Here is a 14,098-nt window from a genome sequence, read left to right as displayed (position 1 = left end):
GTCCTTGAAGAGGTCCTTCACTCCCTTGTAAGTTGTATTCCTAGGTATTTTATTCTCTTTGCAGCAATTGTGAATGAGAGTTCACTCATGAATTGGCTGTTTGTCTGTTATTGGTGTATAGGGATGCTTGTGATGTTTGCACATTGATTTTGTATCCCAAGACTGTGCTGAAGTTGCTTATCAGCTTAAAGAGATTTGGGGCTGAGAAGATGGGGTTTTCTAAATATACAATCTTGTCATCTGCAAATAGACAATGTGACTTCCTCCCTTCCTATTTGAATACCGTTTATTTCTTTCTTGCCTGATGGCCCTGACCAGAACTTCCAATACTATGTTGAATAGGAGTGGTGAGAGAGGGCATCCTTGTCTTGTGCCAGATTTTAAAGGGAATGCTTCCAGTATTTTCACCATTCAGTATGATATTGGCTTTGGGTTTGTCATTAATAGCTCTTATTATTTTGAGATACATTCCATCAATACCTAGTTTATTGACAGTTTTTATCATGAAGGGGTAACCCCTCTTTCATTTAATGACTTGACTGTCCCAACTTTTAAAATGTAATTGTCATAAGTATTTCCTTCACATACATCAAATGCCTCATCAAATATTACAACATTTTCTTTAGCCATAAAATATGACTTAAGAAAATCACTAGGAAATGAATATTCTATTATATTTACACCTATTTTCATCTTTTTTTCTTTCTAAATTTTTGAGCCTTCATTCTCATTGTGTTTTGAGGTTTCTTTAGCCATTCTTTTAGACTTTTTCTGCAGTGACAAAATCCATTACTTTACTGCCATCTCAGAATGTCTTTATTTCCACTTATTCTTAAAGATATTTTCATTGAATATTGAATTTGTAGTTGACAGGTTTTTAAGACATGAAAAAATGATGATAGGGCAGGTAACAAGTCTCTTTAGCTCATAGGTTTTCAGAGTGAGAGAAACTACTCAATATGCTATACCTGAGGGCATATATTCAAAGGGCCTCATAGACATATTTTGCCGGATTTTGATAATGAGGTTTTAGACATGGAGCTTACACCCTAGTGGGACAAGGCTTTGAATATCTTTATCCAGGTGAGTATATTTTACATGTAAAAGGAATATGAATTAGTTTAGCCTGAGAATAGACTGTGTCAACTCATATTTCCCAAAGATAACTTCAAAAATATGCTTTTCTACAAGGTGATCTTTTCAGTTCATGAGTAAGAAGTGTTTCTGTATTCAACCAAATATGTGTAGGCCTCTGACTGCGTTGACTAAATTAAATTTTAAAATGGTAGAGATTATTATGTACAAATTTTGAGCTTACCCCTTGCCTTGTTCAGCAGTTTCTATTTTGGGCTATGGGAAAGCATCTGCCATATTAGAAGTGTAAATGTTTTGGAATCAATACACTGTGAGAAGTTTCAGTTATGTGAAGAACAATGCTTGTATTCTAGTAGCCCTTATTTTACTTAAAATGTCCTCAAAGCACAAGACTAGTGATGATGGTGGCAATTCAGATATGCCAAAAGAAGCCACAAAGTGCTTCCTCTAAGTGAAAAGGTGAAAGTTTTTGACTTAATAAGAAAAGAAAAAAGTCATATACTGAGGTTGCTAAGATATGCAGTAAGAGCAAATCTGTCCTAGGTGGCAACTCTGCAGGGCACAGGATAAATCCAAGCATAGGCATTTTGTGACATCATCAGCATAAGAAGGGCAAGTACAGTACAATAACAGATTTTGAAAGAGAGAGGCTGTATTCATATGACTTTCATTACAGTAATTGTTATAAGAGTTCTATTTTATTGGTTATTAATCTTTTTACTATGCCTAATTTATAAGTTAAATTCTATAATAACTATATATGTATAGGCAAAAACATAGTATATATATATATATATAGGATTTGGTACTATCCACTGAGGTCTCGGAACATCTCCCTTTTAGATAAAGTGAAAATATTTATTTGTTTTGGTGCCTAATTCTGGACTTCAAGTTTAAAAGAAGCAAACTCTACTGTCACTGTCACCTCTGCATTGAACAGTGGAGAAGAAAGGACTAACAAAAAAGAACAAATCAACTGTCACTTTTCAAATTCGGAAACAGAATCATGCACCTTTTTTTGTTTTCTGAGATGGAATTTAACTCTTGATGGCCAAGCTAGAGTGCAATGGTGCAATCTCGGCTCACCGCAACCTCCACCTCTGAGGTTCAAGTGATTCTCCTGCCTCAGCCTCCCGAGTAGCTGCGATTACAGGCATGCGCCACCATGTCCAGCTTATTCTATATTTTTAGTACAGACAGCGTTTCTCCACGTTGGTCAGGCTGGTCTCACACTCCTAACCTCAGGTGACCCACCCACCTCAGCCTCCCAAAGTGCTGGGATTACATGTGTGAGCCCCTGTGCCCGGCCAGAATAATGTACCTCTTATGAAAGACTTCTACAGTTTAGAAAGTAACCTAAGTTATATGGAGAGTGAATGATCCCTGACAGTCCTGTAGTTCATTAGAGGATTTTCCTGTTACTTACTTATGCTGGTGAATAGAGAATATTGAATGATGATAGTGTCAGTTAAGTTCCTTTTACCAAGATCAGAGTGATGGATTTTTGAACTCGGGCTGTCTGGGAATGATCCATAGATCAGGGGAAATGTGTAATTAACATTGATACTTCCAGAGTTCCAGCGATTCACCACAGATTACCTTGAACTTAGTGATTTCTTCCCCCAAGAGTAAAACCACCTTTTACGAGGAATAAGCATTTTCTCTTTTCCAATGATAGGGGCATATAAGCTCTTGGGTCCCTGAGAAGAACAGAATAAACGACAGGCTAGTAGGAGAAAAGAGGAAAGAAAAAGGCTGGTCAGCTGTGTCTCTTTGGGGATGTCAATTTTCTATGTCTTAACTCAATTGTAAAATGAAGATGGTAGATGGCATTAATTCATGCAATGTTGTTTAGGGATATGTCAAAATCTGGGCTTAATATTGAAGATATAAAGGTTGAAAAACCCCACATATGACCCTTGCTCTTGTGAAGGTGACAATGGGGGAGATGAACATCAGTCAACAAACCCAAGAAAATTGTTATATTTTGGGTTCCAAAATAAGCAGACTCTGAGATGGAGGTTAGTTTGCAGATTTGTCTTGTGACCACCACTTGTAGGAAGGAATGAAGGACAGGAAGCAGCTTGAACAAGAAGCAGGATTGTGTTATTGTATTAGTCCAATCTCGCACTGGTATAAAGAACTGCCTGAGACTGGGTGATTTATAAAGGAAAGAGGTTTAATTAACTCACAGTTCTGCATGGCTGGGGAAGCCTCAGGAAACTTACAATCATGGTGGAAGGCAAGGAGAAGCAAAGTACTTTCTTCACAAGGTGGCAGAAGGGAGAATGAATGCAGGAGGAAATACAAACACTTATAAAAAATCAGATCTTGTGAGAACTCACTCACTACCATGAGAACAGCATGTGGGAAACTGCCCCCATGATTCAATTACTTCCACCTGGTCTCTCCCTTGACAGGGGTGGGTTATGGGGATTACAATTCAAGATCAGATTTTGGGTGGGGACACAGCAAAACCATATCAATTATCAACAAAGATTGTTTAGTATCAACAAGACCTCAGTCATCCTTATGAAGAAGTCTGGTCTGAGATGGCCTTCAGAGTTTTTCTAAGATGGGCCACGTAGTCTGGATTTTCTATCCCAGTTATTAGGTGCAGGCTGTACCAGTTAGTAAAGTGGTTCTCTTCAGTCCAAGTATATACAAATATGGCTGATATTTGAGGGATGTCAGGGAGTAACTTTAGTCCTGAAGGAGGATCTGAGCAGTTCATCAGAGTCTATGAACAGATGTGCAATTATGAACTGCGACAGGCGCTATGAAGAAGGATTATCCACTGCAATGGATGTGGATAGCCAGAAGATCTGACCTAGTCTGAGAAGTCAAGGAACTCTTTGCTAAGGAAGTCATAATTAAGTCAAGATTTGATAAAACCTAGTGCACTTCAGGGACCAAAGAGAAAGAAAAAAATATTTAGAAGACAGAGAGTCTAGAATATGGAGAAAATGAGCATGAAGTCATTGGCAGAGGCAAGACCACACAAGGCTTTGCAATCCAAGTTGAGAATTTCATTGTAAAAGTAGCAGGAAGTCACTGAAATATTTAGCATGGCAATAAGTGGGGTGGGTGTTGCTGGGGGGGAGGGTAATATAATCAGATTTACAATTTACAAATATTGATCTGGCTGCTGAGTTGAGGGTTGGAATTCGGAAAGGCAGAGTTGTTCTCTGAAACTGCCATCTAACTCTTTAAGTTTCTACAAGCTTTATTTTATTACTGACTTGAAAATGATCAGCTTGTCCCACAGAATCTAGATTTCAAGGTGTGTAATATGGCTTTTGGGATATTATAAATGATGACTAAACATTTTATATATATCAATTAATAATTCTATACAACCCATGAAGCATGTACTATAAGGTCTCATTTCACGAATAAATATACACATTATGAAGTATCATTATTCCTATTTTATGGATGGATATATTGAGCCCTAAAAAGGTTATGTATGTCATCCAACTATATGCAGCTAGTCAGTAATTCAAGCCCAGACAGCTTCACACAGACTCCTTCAGAGACAAAATAAAATAAAATATAATTTACATATATGTATTAGCAAATTATCATATACTTAATCAAGATTAACTAAAAAGCAGACATTATCTGTTAAATGACAGTAACACAAAACCTGTGCTTCAGTGTAACAAATATTATGTATTGTATTTTAAATGTGATTTGGGGTATATGTTTAATGATGAACTCAATATATATTTTTTCAGCTAATATTCAAAATGCAAAATACATGTAATTTTAAGGGGTTTAGGGCTTACATATTACTGTTGTGTTATTTGGAATAAATATCCTCACCTACTATAGTAAACATATCCCTAAATCATTCTGTTTTAACCTAATAAAAATGCATTCATAACTCGTAAGCCCCAGTGACCATGTTTCTCATTGTTATATGCCTTTCCAGAGCCCAGAGACTAAGATGTCTTCCTTTATCAGGTTGTACCCTCCTTTATGATCCTCTGCCGCATTCTCTACACTTGTCCAACAGAAAGAGCAAGGAGGGAGTGAAGTCATGGAAGTGGACTGCATCACTTTGTCTGCTTGCCATTGACCGGAACTTAGTCCCATGGTCATATCCAATGGAAAGGATACTAAGGAACACATGATAACTATTGGCCCAAAAAGACAAGAAATGGATGTTGATGCCTGTGTAACACAGTTTTCCATGAATATAGAAGATATTTACAAGTCAAAAAGTTTGGGTAATGTGCACCTACATTAAAGCACTAATTTGGTTCCTAATCCCATTTTATTTTTCTTTTGACACTCTTTGAGCTATGGAAATAGCTATGGAAATGTTTAAAATTAACTTCTGTTTCAAAGTTTCATTTTGATTTTTTAAATGTATTCTCCAGAGCAACCACTAAATCTATGGTCCAAACTACACCTAAAGTCCACAATGAAGAAATAACAGCTAAGAATTTGTCCATTATTTCATTCACAAAGCTGATTTTTCTTTAATTTCAGTAGGATTTCTACTTTGCTTAAAGTCATGATCTAAAAATTGTTTAGAAAGTTTCTGCATAGTTAATGAAAATGCACAGTTAAGAATCTGTCCACTATACCATTCACAAAGCTGATTTTTTTCTTTGATTTCAGTAGGATTTCTACTTTGCTTAAAGTCATGATCTAAAAATTGTTTAGAATAAGTTCCTGGATATGTAATGAAAATGCACTTACATGCTCCAAATCTAGGGTTCAGGAATTAAGTACAGTATTACCATTGGTAATGTGGACAAAGATGAAGACAATGATGATAATTAGTAATCATGAGCAGTAAGCCTACAACAATTATTACAGATTTCTTCAAAATTGTTTCAGACCCTTCTAATACAGTTTTTCTAATCCCTACATTATTGTAAGATGTAGAGTAACTAACTGTATGACTTAAAAAAAATCATCAAATATCCTCTACCCTGAACTACCTTTGGAGTCTCCTTTCTCAAAACAGTCATAAAGCATACTTGGGAGTGAATGGTGTGGTCCAGGACTTTAAAGTCACCTAAGTGACAGCCAGTTAGTTGCAATCAGCACCACACAGTCACAGTGTCCACAAGTTAACAAATGCATTTGTTTCTCAAATAGGAACACATTGAGCAGAAACTGAACTACGTTTTCAAGTCTGAGCCTCAGTCGAGGTTTCCATCTGAGTTAACAATGATAAAAATGAATGAAAATAGAAGTGGTATAAAGTGGAGGGTGGTTAGCTCTGACAACAGAAAACAATTCTTTTTTTTTTTTTTTTTGAGTTCATGTCATTCAACAGTCTCTTCCAGTCCTAATTCTTTAACTCTGTGTCTTCCAGAGAAAAGAAGCACAAAATTTAGCCAGAATTCAGTGAGCAAAAACTCCATGATGTTCAACAGTAAAAACTCTACTAAGAATAAAAAAAGAAAGAGAAGGTGTCATCATCATGTTCATCATCATCATTATGACCTTCATCAAAGCAAACATTTATTGCTTGACTACTGTGTGCAGGGCAATGTACTAAAACTTTACGTGTATTGATTTGTGCAATTGTCATTGTAACCCTGAGAATTTATTAGTTATATTAATCAGGACTCTTCCAATTTCAATAAGGAAATTCCAACTCAATGTAGGTTAACAGAGAAAAAGAGATAGAGAGTAGTCAGTAAATAATGAGAGATCAAGATACTGGGAAGGCAGTATTCAAGCTATTATACTCAGAACACTTGTCTCACTCTTGCTCTCTCTCTCTCTCCTTTTTGATCTGCCCTCATTCTCTTCTTTCAAAAATATGACTCCTCTATGTGGCAGGGATAATAGAGAGCTACAGCTATAAGACATATGTACTCCTTCTTGCTCTAGCCTAGAAGTATCTAAAAATAAAATTAATTAACTTGCCTGGAGTCACATGTCCATTTTTTAATTCCATAGGTAGTTTGATGGAAGAAGTTTTCTGACTGGCCGATTCTGGTTTCCATGGTTAACCTAATTTATTGTTGGCTATGTCCAAATCATCTGGAGAAATATTAAAGAGGGCAGACAAAAAATTCCATTCTGTTCACAGCTAGGCTTTCCTATTTCACAATATTACATTTGAAGAAATTAAGCCTAGAGAGGTTAAAATAATTTTTCTAACATAATTCATGAGTGTTAGGGTAGACTTGATCCAGCTCTGATTGATTTTATAACTTATGACTTATTACTAAGCCAAATTAGGTTTCCAAAAAGTGTCAGTTGGGCCAAAGTGGAAGCTGAACCTTCATGCTAGACATTTTCAATGAGATGGTGTACATTAATAAGCCTGAAGGAAACTTGTTTATTGTAGCTACATACTTTGAATATTGACAACCAGTAAAGAAGGCTTAGACTTAAAGAAAATCAAGTCTAGGCTCAGTACAAGTCATTTCCATTCTGTGGGTATCTTTTTTCTCATATAAACCTCCTACCCAACTATATCATGTAGTTATATCAAGACTTAAATTATTGAACAAATATCAAGGTATTTTGGAAAGCTGAAAATGCCCACACGCCTGGAGGAAAAAAAAAAAAAGAGAGAGAGAGTATAGTCATTCCTTGGTATCAGTGGGGAACTGACTCTAGGAATCCCCATAAATAACAAAATTGGACGTGCTCAAGTTCCGTATACAAAATGGCATAGTATTTGTGTATAACCTATACACGTTCTCCTATATACTTTAAATCAATTCTAGATTAGTTATAATACTTAATACAAACGTTATGTAAATAATTGTACACTGTTTTTATTTGTATTTTTGTTGTTGTATTACTTTTGCTTTTTTTTTTTCTGAATATTTTGAATCTAAGGTTGATTGAATCCATGCATGTGGAACTCGTGAATAGGGATGGCCAACTGGATCCCTTTATGTGCCTTCTATTTTGAAGTCTGCAATCGTGGTCTATTGACAACTTGCCAAATATTTGAGGGAAAGAAAGACAATGTTATGATGGTACTTTATAAACAGGAAAATGCTAATTTACTACTCCGTTCTTCTTTATTTAAAATATACTTTTAAGTTCTAGGATACATGTGCACAACGTGCAGGTTTGTTACATATGTATAGATGTGCCATGTTGGTGTGCTGCACCCATTAACTCGTCATTTACATTAGGTATATCTCCTAATGCCATCCCTCCCCCCACCCCACGACAGACCCTGGTGTGTGATGTTCCCCTTCCTGTGTCCTAGTGTTCTCATTGTTCAATTCCCACCTATGAGTGAGAACATGCAATGTTTGGTTTTTTGTCCTTGCGATAATTTGCTGAGAATGGTTTCCAGCTTCATCCTTGTCTGTACAAAGGACATGAACTCATCCTTTTTATGGCTGCATAGTATTCCATGGTGTATAATACCACATTTTCTTAATCCAGTCTATCATTGATGGACATTTGGGTTGGTTCCAAGACTTTGCTATTCTGAATAGTGCTGCAATGGACATATGTGTGCATGTGTCTTTATAGCAGCATGATTTATAATCCTTTGGCTATATATCCAGTAATGGGATGGCTGGGTCAAATGGTATTTCTAGTTCTAGATCCTTGAGGAATCACCACACTGCAATCTACTCATCTGACAAAGGGCTAATATCCAGAATCTACAAAGAACTCAAACAAACTTCCAAGAAAAAAGCAAACAACCCCATCAAAAAGTGGGCAAAGAATATGAACAGACACTTCTCAGTTTTTCTTTAAGTTGTCATTGTTGCTGTCTTCTTCCTCCTCTTTCTCCTTGGTCTCCTTCTACTTTCATTCTTCTTCTTAATATCTGATGAAGTTATCTTTGCTAAATAATCCTCTGGGTAGGAGTCTTACAGATTAAATTTCATGCTTAGTGCAAGATTTTGTTTACACCAAAATTAGAAGCAGTTTCCTTCCCATTAGGTCTCTTCTGTTGACAGAGTATTTTCTGGTTTTTCCATGCTGTCATTCATGTGCATTATTCTGTTACCTTCTCTCCTGAGCCTTTCTCTGTGCAATCCAAACAGTCCTTTCACTGTTTCTTATACCAAATCTCTCTTTATTCCTAGAGTCTCCAACTAACCACAGGCTGATTCCAGATGAAATTTGTACATTGATTTATAGTAAAGCCTTATCCACTGCTCTAAGGAGGCAAGGTAACAATGCTATATTTTTGAATAATTGGGTTAGAAAACCAAACCCATGTGTAGTAGGATAAAACAATGGGATTTATGCTGCACCTCATTTATTCTGACAGTTGTAAAATTCCAAATCTGATTGTATGTGTTGATGCAGGCAGTGGGTAGGAAAAAGGAAAGACATGTTATTGTCAAACCAATTTTCATAGCATCTCAAAGATCATTTAATTTTGGCTGAGATTGCTGGTCATGCAGGGGATTCTGAGTGCTTTTCCCTGTCTTATACTGCAAGAAAATAACTGAATAAGAACAGTGACCCATGGAACTCTACCTTTGCATTGGCCCCCATCCCTGAGACCACTTGATGACCTTTGGTTTTGGAGCAGTGTTATCTTTGGGTGGACATTAATCTAAAAGGTGACCAGGGCACTGGAGTGGGAGAGACAGTGGATTTTAATTTCCTTTTCATTAAGTTTCTGACTTTGGATTCAGTATCAAGATAGAAAAAGAGATGGTTAGCAGGGAGGGAAATATGTAAAATAAAGACAGCTCCTGAGTAGATAAATCAATGTATGAAGATAGAAGCATATTATACAGAATTATGAGTCGCACCAAGGTATAAGAATCAGAAATGATTAATAGTGCTTGCATTTAAGGGTGAGACTGTATGTGGGAAGAGGCGGTGTGGAAAACCTTTGCTTTTTGTAGCAGACTCACACACACACACACACAGACACACATGAACACAAGTATTTGTAATATAAGTTATGACTTTTATAAAATCTATATTAGTGATTCTTTAAAAAATAGGTCTAGAACAAAGAGGCTAAATTTGATATAGAATATGAAATAAGTCTAAAAGTAGCACAATTATCTTTCATACACAAACCACATAATATTCTTTGGTGAGATAAATGGTGGTGGTGGTGAATAAGGAGAGAGGTAGTTAAATTCTCTAACAAGTGTCTATCAGAGACAGAGGACAAACAGATTATTTCCCAGAAACAAAGAGGTTGAGAGGCTGAAGTAGAGCGGAACAGAAGTAGAGCAAGAAACAGAAGTAGAGCAAGAAACAGGCACAAACACACAGGAAGAAGCAAATGTGAATGTGGGAAAAAAAAAAAAAAAAAAAAAAATGATTGTTTAGGCCATGGGCAGTGGTTCATGCCTGTAATCCCAGCACTTTGGGAGGCTGAGGTGGGCGGATCGTGAGGTCAGGAGATCCAGACCATCCTGGCCAACATGGTGAAACCCCGCCTCTACTAAAACTACAAAATTAGCCAGGTATGGTGGTGCATCCCTGTAATCCCAGTTACTCAGAAGGCTGGGGCAGGAGAATCGCTTGAACCCGGGAGGCGGAGGTTGCAGTGAGCCGAGATCACGCCGCTGCACTCCAGCCTGGTGACAGAGCTAGACTCTGTCTCAAAAAAAAAAAAAAAAGAAAAGAAAAATAGATTGTTTAAATGTTTGACATTTTTTTCTAGTAAAAATAAAGAGAATAGGCTGATAAGGAATAAAAGTAAAGTTTATTGTTTTGTAGAAACAGGAATCAGTTCAGTAACAACTTTTGCTTCTCTACTATAATTTGTCAGCTTTTACACAGGTAAGGGCATAGACCTGTGTGTGTTTGTGTGTACTTGTGTTGGAAATATTATCTGTGGAAGGGCATACAGTTTGAAAGAGAAACTAGCCCAGATGAGCAATTTAGGAGTCCTCTAGATCATGGGTTCCCAATCCCTGAGCCACAAACCAGTCCTGGTCCCTGGCCTGTTAAAACCTGGCTGCACAGCAATTGCTGAGCGGCAGGTGAGTGAGAATGACCACCTGAGCTCCTCTCAGATCAGTGGTGGCATGAGATTCTCATAGGAGTGCATACTCTTGTGAACTGTACATGTGAGGGATCGGGGGTATGAGCTCCTGATGAGAATCTAACTAATGCCTGGTGATCTGGGGTGTTTATCCATGAAACTGGTTCCTGTGGTGCCAAAAAGGTTGGGGGCCACTGCTCTAGATCCCTAGCTGCTCTGTTTAATATTACAGTCATCAAGAAAGGAGAAGTTTTCTATCCCTTTCTTGTTCTGAAAAAATGGTTTTATGCCTGGCTTAAAAGGGTTTAGAGCACATTCATGGGCTCCTTTATCACATGATTATTATTCAATGGAAAAATAAAAATCAGTAACGCAGTGCTGGTCAGCATAAACTCCTGGAGTGAAAGAGAAACACACATCTTGTAGGTGTCAGAGAACATATAAAAGTGGGAATTATTAATAAGGTACTTCAGTCTTGCTATTGGCTTGGAACTAATTAGATTATAGTATCCACAACGAGAAAGCTTTCATTTTATACCTGTTTTGCTGAGCTGGTGATATCCCAGAGGCTTTTTGCAGGGATAGCTCCTTATTTTTGAATCTCCTGATGCCCGTGGATCTGAATGATCTGAAGCTCCTTTTAGAACACACACAGAGCCTTTAGTCTGAGGCTCCTTTTAGAGCACGCAAGGTTGTAGTTGCTTTTCTGATGCATTTATTTATAAGATACACCCAATCTGTTTGAAGTGGTTTAAGGAGCACATGCCTGTGTAGCACAGGCACAGACTGCAAAAGAGGTGTGGCTGGTTCGGTTCATGACACCCCAGTGTAGCTCTGGATGGGGGAGTCAAGGGTGTGGGGATGAACAAGAATGATCAATGACTCCTTCCAAATTAAAAAATTTATTAAAACTAGAGACAGAATTGTTTTCTTATCTCTAACCCCTTCAAACCCCCCCCCCCCCCCCACAGTTGTAGGCACAAACTAGGCTAGTGATTATCAATATTTTCTGAGCTTCAGAAGCAAGGAGATGCTTGTAAATAGAACTCCATTGGTTTTGATTTAATGAATCTTGGGTGAAACTGAGGAATCTCAAGGTATAGATATCACTTAAGGTAAATCTGCTGACTTTTTGAGAAGTACTGTAGTTAATGTTCTTAGATTCATTTTTCAGTATCTGGGCTCACTTGTTGGCCTGTCCCTGTTCTTTGTTTGCTCTCTTCAGCTTCCTCACCACTGTCTTAAACTGACTCCAGATGGAAAGAATACTCTCTAAGATTAAAAATGTCTATCCATTTATCCCAGAAAGTGAGAGTCATGGAAGAAAGAAGCCCAAACACGGAAAAAGAGACTTCATTATCTCATTAGTATTTAACAGCAGTTCATGTAGGAAGGTTTGACCTCTTTATTTTCAGAGTTGAGAAATCTGCTATTCAGGGAAGTCAAACGCCTGGGCCAAGATCCCACAATTTAGAGTAAGTTGAGAAATGAATGACAGAGGCCCTGGTAGAGATATAAGACTACAAGGTGCAGGGATGCAGAGGTCACCAGGTCATTGTGAACTGGAGGCTCCTGATTTTCATTTTAAGGGATCGATCAACATTTACATAACAATGGATCATTAATCCTTTAGCGATGAAGGTTTGGCAAAAAGTGGATCATGCTACACAGCATGGCTTTAAAAACACAATGAGTAAGATCTTAGTTTCATTTTACACAATGACAAGTAAAAGCCATGTAAAGTGTACAAATCTGAAATATAAGGGTCTGGTCTTATATTTACTAATAGTTAGGTCATGTCTACCTTAAATGTGTCTGAGTGTTTATGACAGAGAGAGAGAGAGAGAAAGAGAGAGAGAAAGGGAGACAGAGGGGAAGAGGAAATAATAATTATATAACTGATGATAATCATTTTTAATCAACCCTGAGAGAGAGAGAGAGAGAGAGGGAAAGGGAGAAGATATCCAGAAAAGAGGTTTATCGTAGTTTCAAGAAAAAAACGAACAAACAACAAACAAACAAAAAACCCTCTGAGTTGAAGTTCATCAGACATAAAGCCTCCATAATTAAACCTGCTGCCTGTAACCCTTCCTTGAGAGGAGACAGGTATATTATGTGTTCTCAGGTCATATGAAAAAATCTCCATGTCATCCTAATTTCAAGCCTTGGTCAATCTTCAACATGTTTTTTCCTTGTGCTAAAAATACATTTGCAATTTTATCCCATGGGATCTACTTCCTGTCATTAATGGGTTGGAACAATGAAAGCACTTTGCCAAAGATCTCAACTGTAAAATATAAATCACTTTTTATGCCATCAAGATGAGCAAAACATTTTTTCATAAATTTCCAGTTTCACCTATATGCAGTTTTGGCAAATATATCATTTCCAGGTAGCTTTCTGTAAACTGCTTGGCTCTGATGCTTTTTAATGACCTAAGTAATGTTTTGGAAGCAGCATTGCTAAATTTTATAAAACCAAGTTATTGATTGTCTAAGGACAATTTAAGATGAAGTTTGAAAGTCACAGCCTTTGTGGCAGTATAAAATGATGCTCTTACCTCTTCCAGCTGGAGAACAGAAAAAGAGGTGTTACAGTTTAAAGAGAGGGAAGCGTCTATCAGAAGACACAGCAAACTTTAAGGTTTAGCTATTTTCCAATCCCTTGTGCTGAGAGAACAGAAGACAAAGGAGTCATCTGTCTTGGAAGGACCACTAACCCCAAGCATGAGAAGGATGCAGGGTTGCTGTTACACAATGGGGACAGGGAAGAAATGTTTAGATACATGTCACATAAGGAGGACAGGGAAGATCACTCAGAGTATCCATGTAGCAGTTCTCGTACTGTCCTATTCCATTTTTATGGTACATTGACAAGTGGCTGTGACCTGAGAAGCTCATGGTGATCTGGGCTCTGAAACCACAGTGGGAGGATTTGGATTCACGCAACAGGTAAGTCATTCAGCCCAGCAGAGGTGCTAAAAAATGTAACGGAAATCTAAATGTCCAATGGTCAAACACTGGAGAAGGATTCAGAGTATCAGCTGTAGACCCCAAACCAGTTCTAGCCACAGAGGCTACA

Source organism: Rhinopithecus roxellana, chromosome 11 (genome assembly GCF_007565055.1).
Source record: "Rhinopithecus roxellana isolate Shanxi Qingling chromosome 11, ASM756505v1, whole genome shotgun sequence".
Lineage (NCBI taxonomy): Eukaryota > Metazoa > Chordata > Mammalia > Primates > Cercopithecidae > Rhinopithecus > Rhinopithecus roxellana.
Note: the sequence above shows the minus strand (reverse complement) of the source record.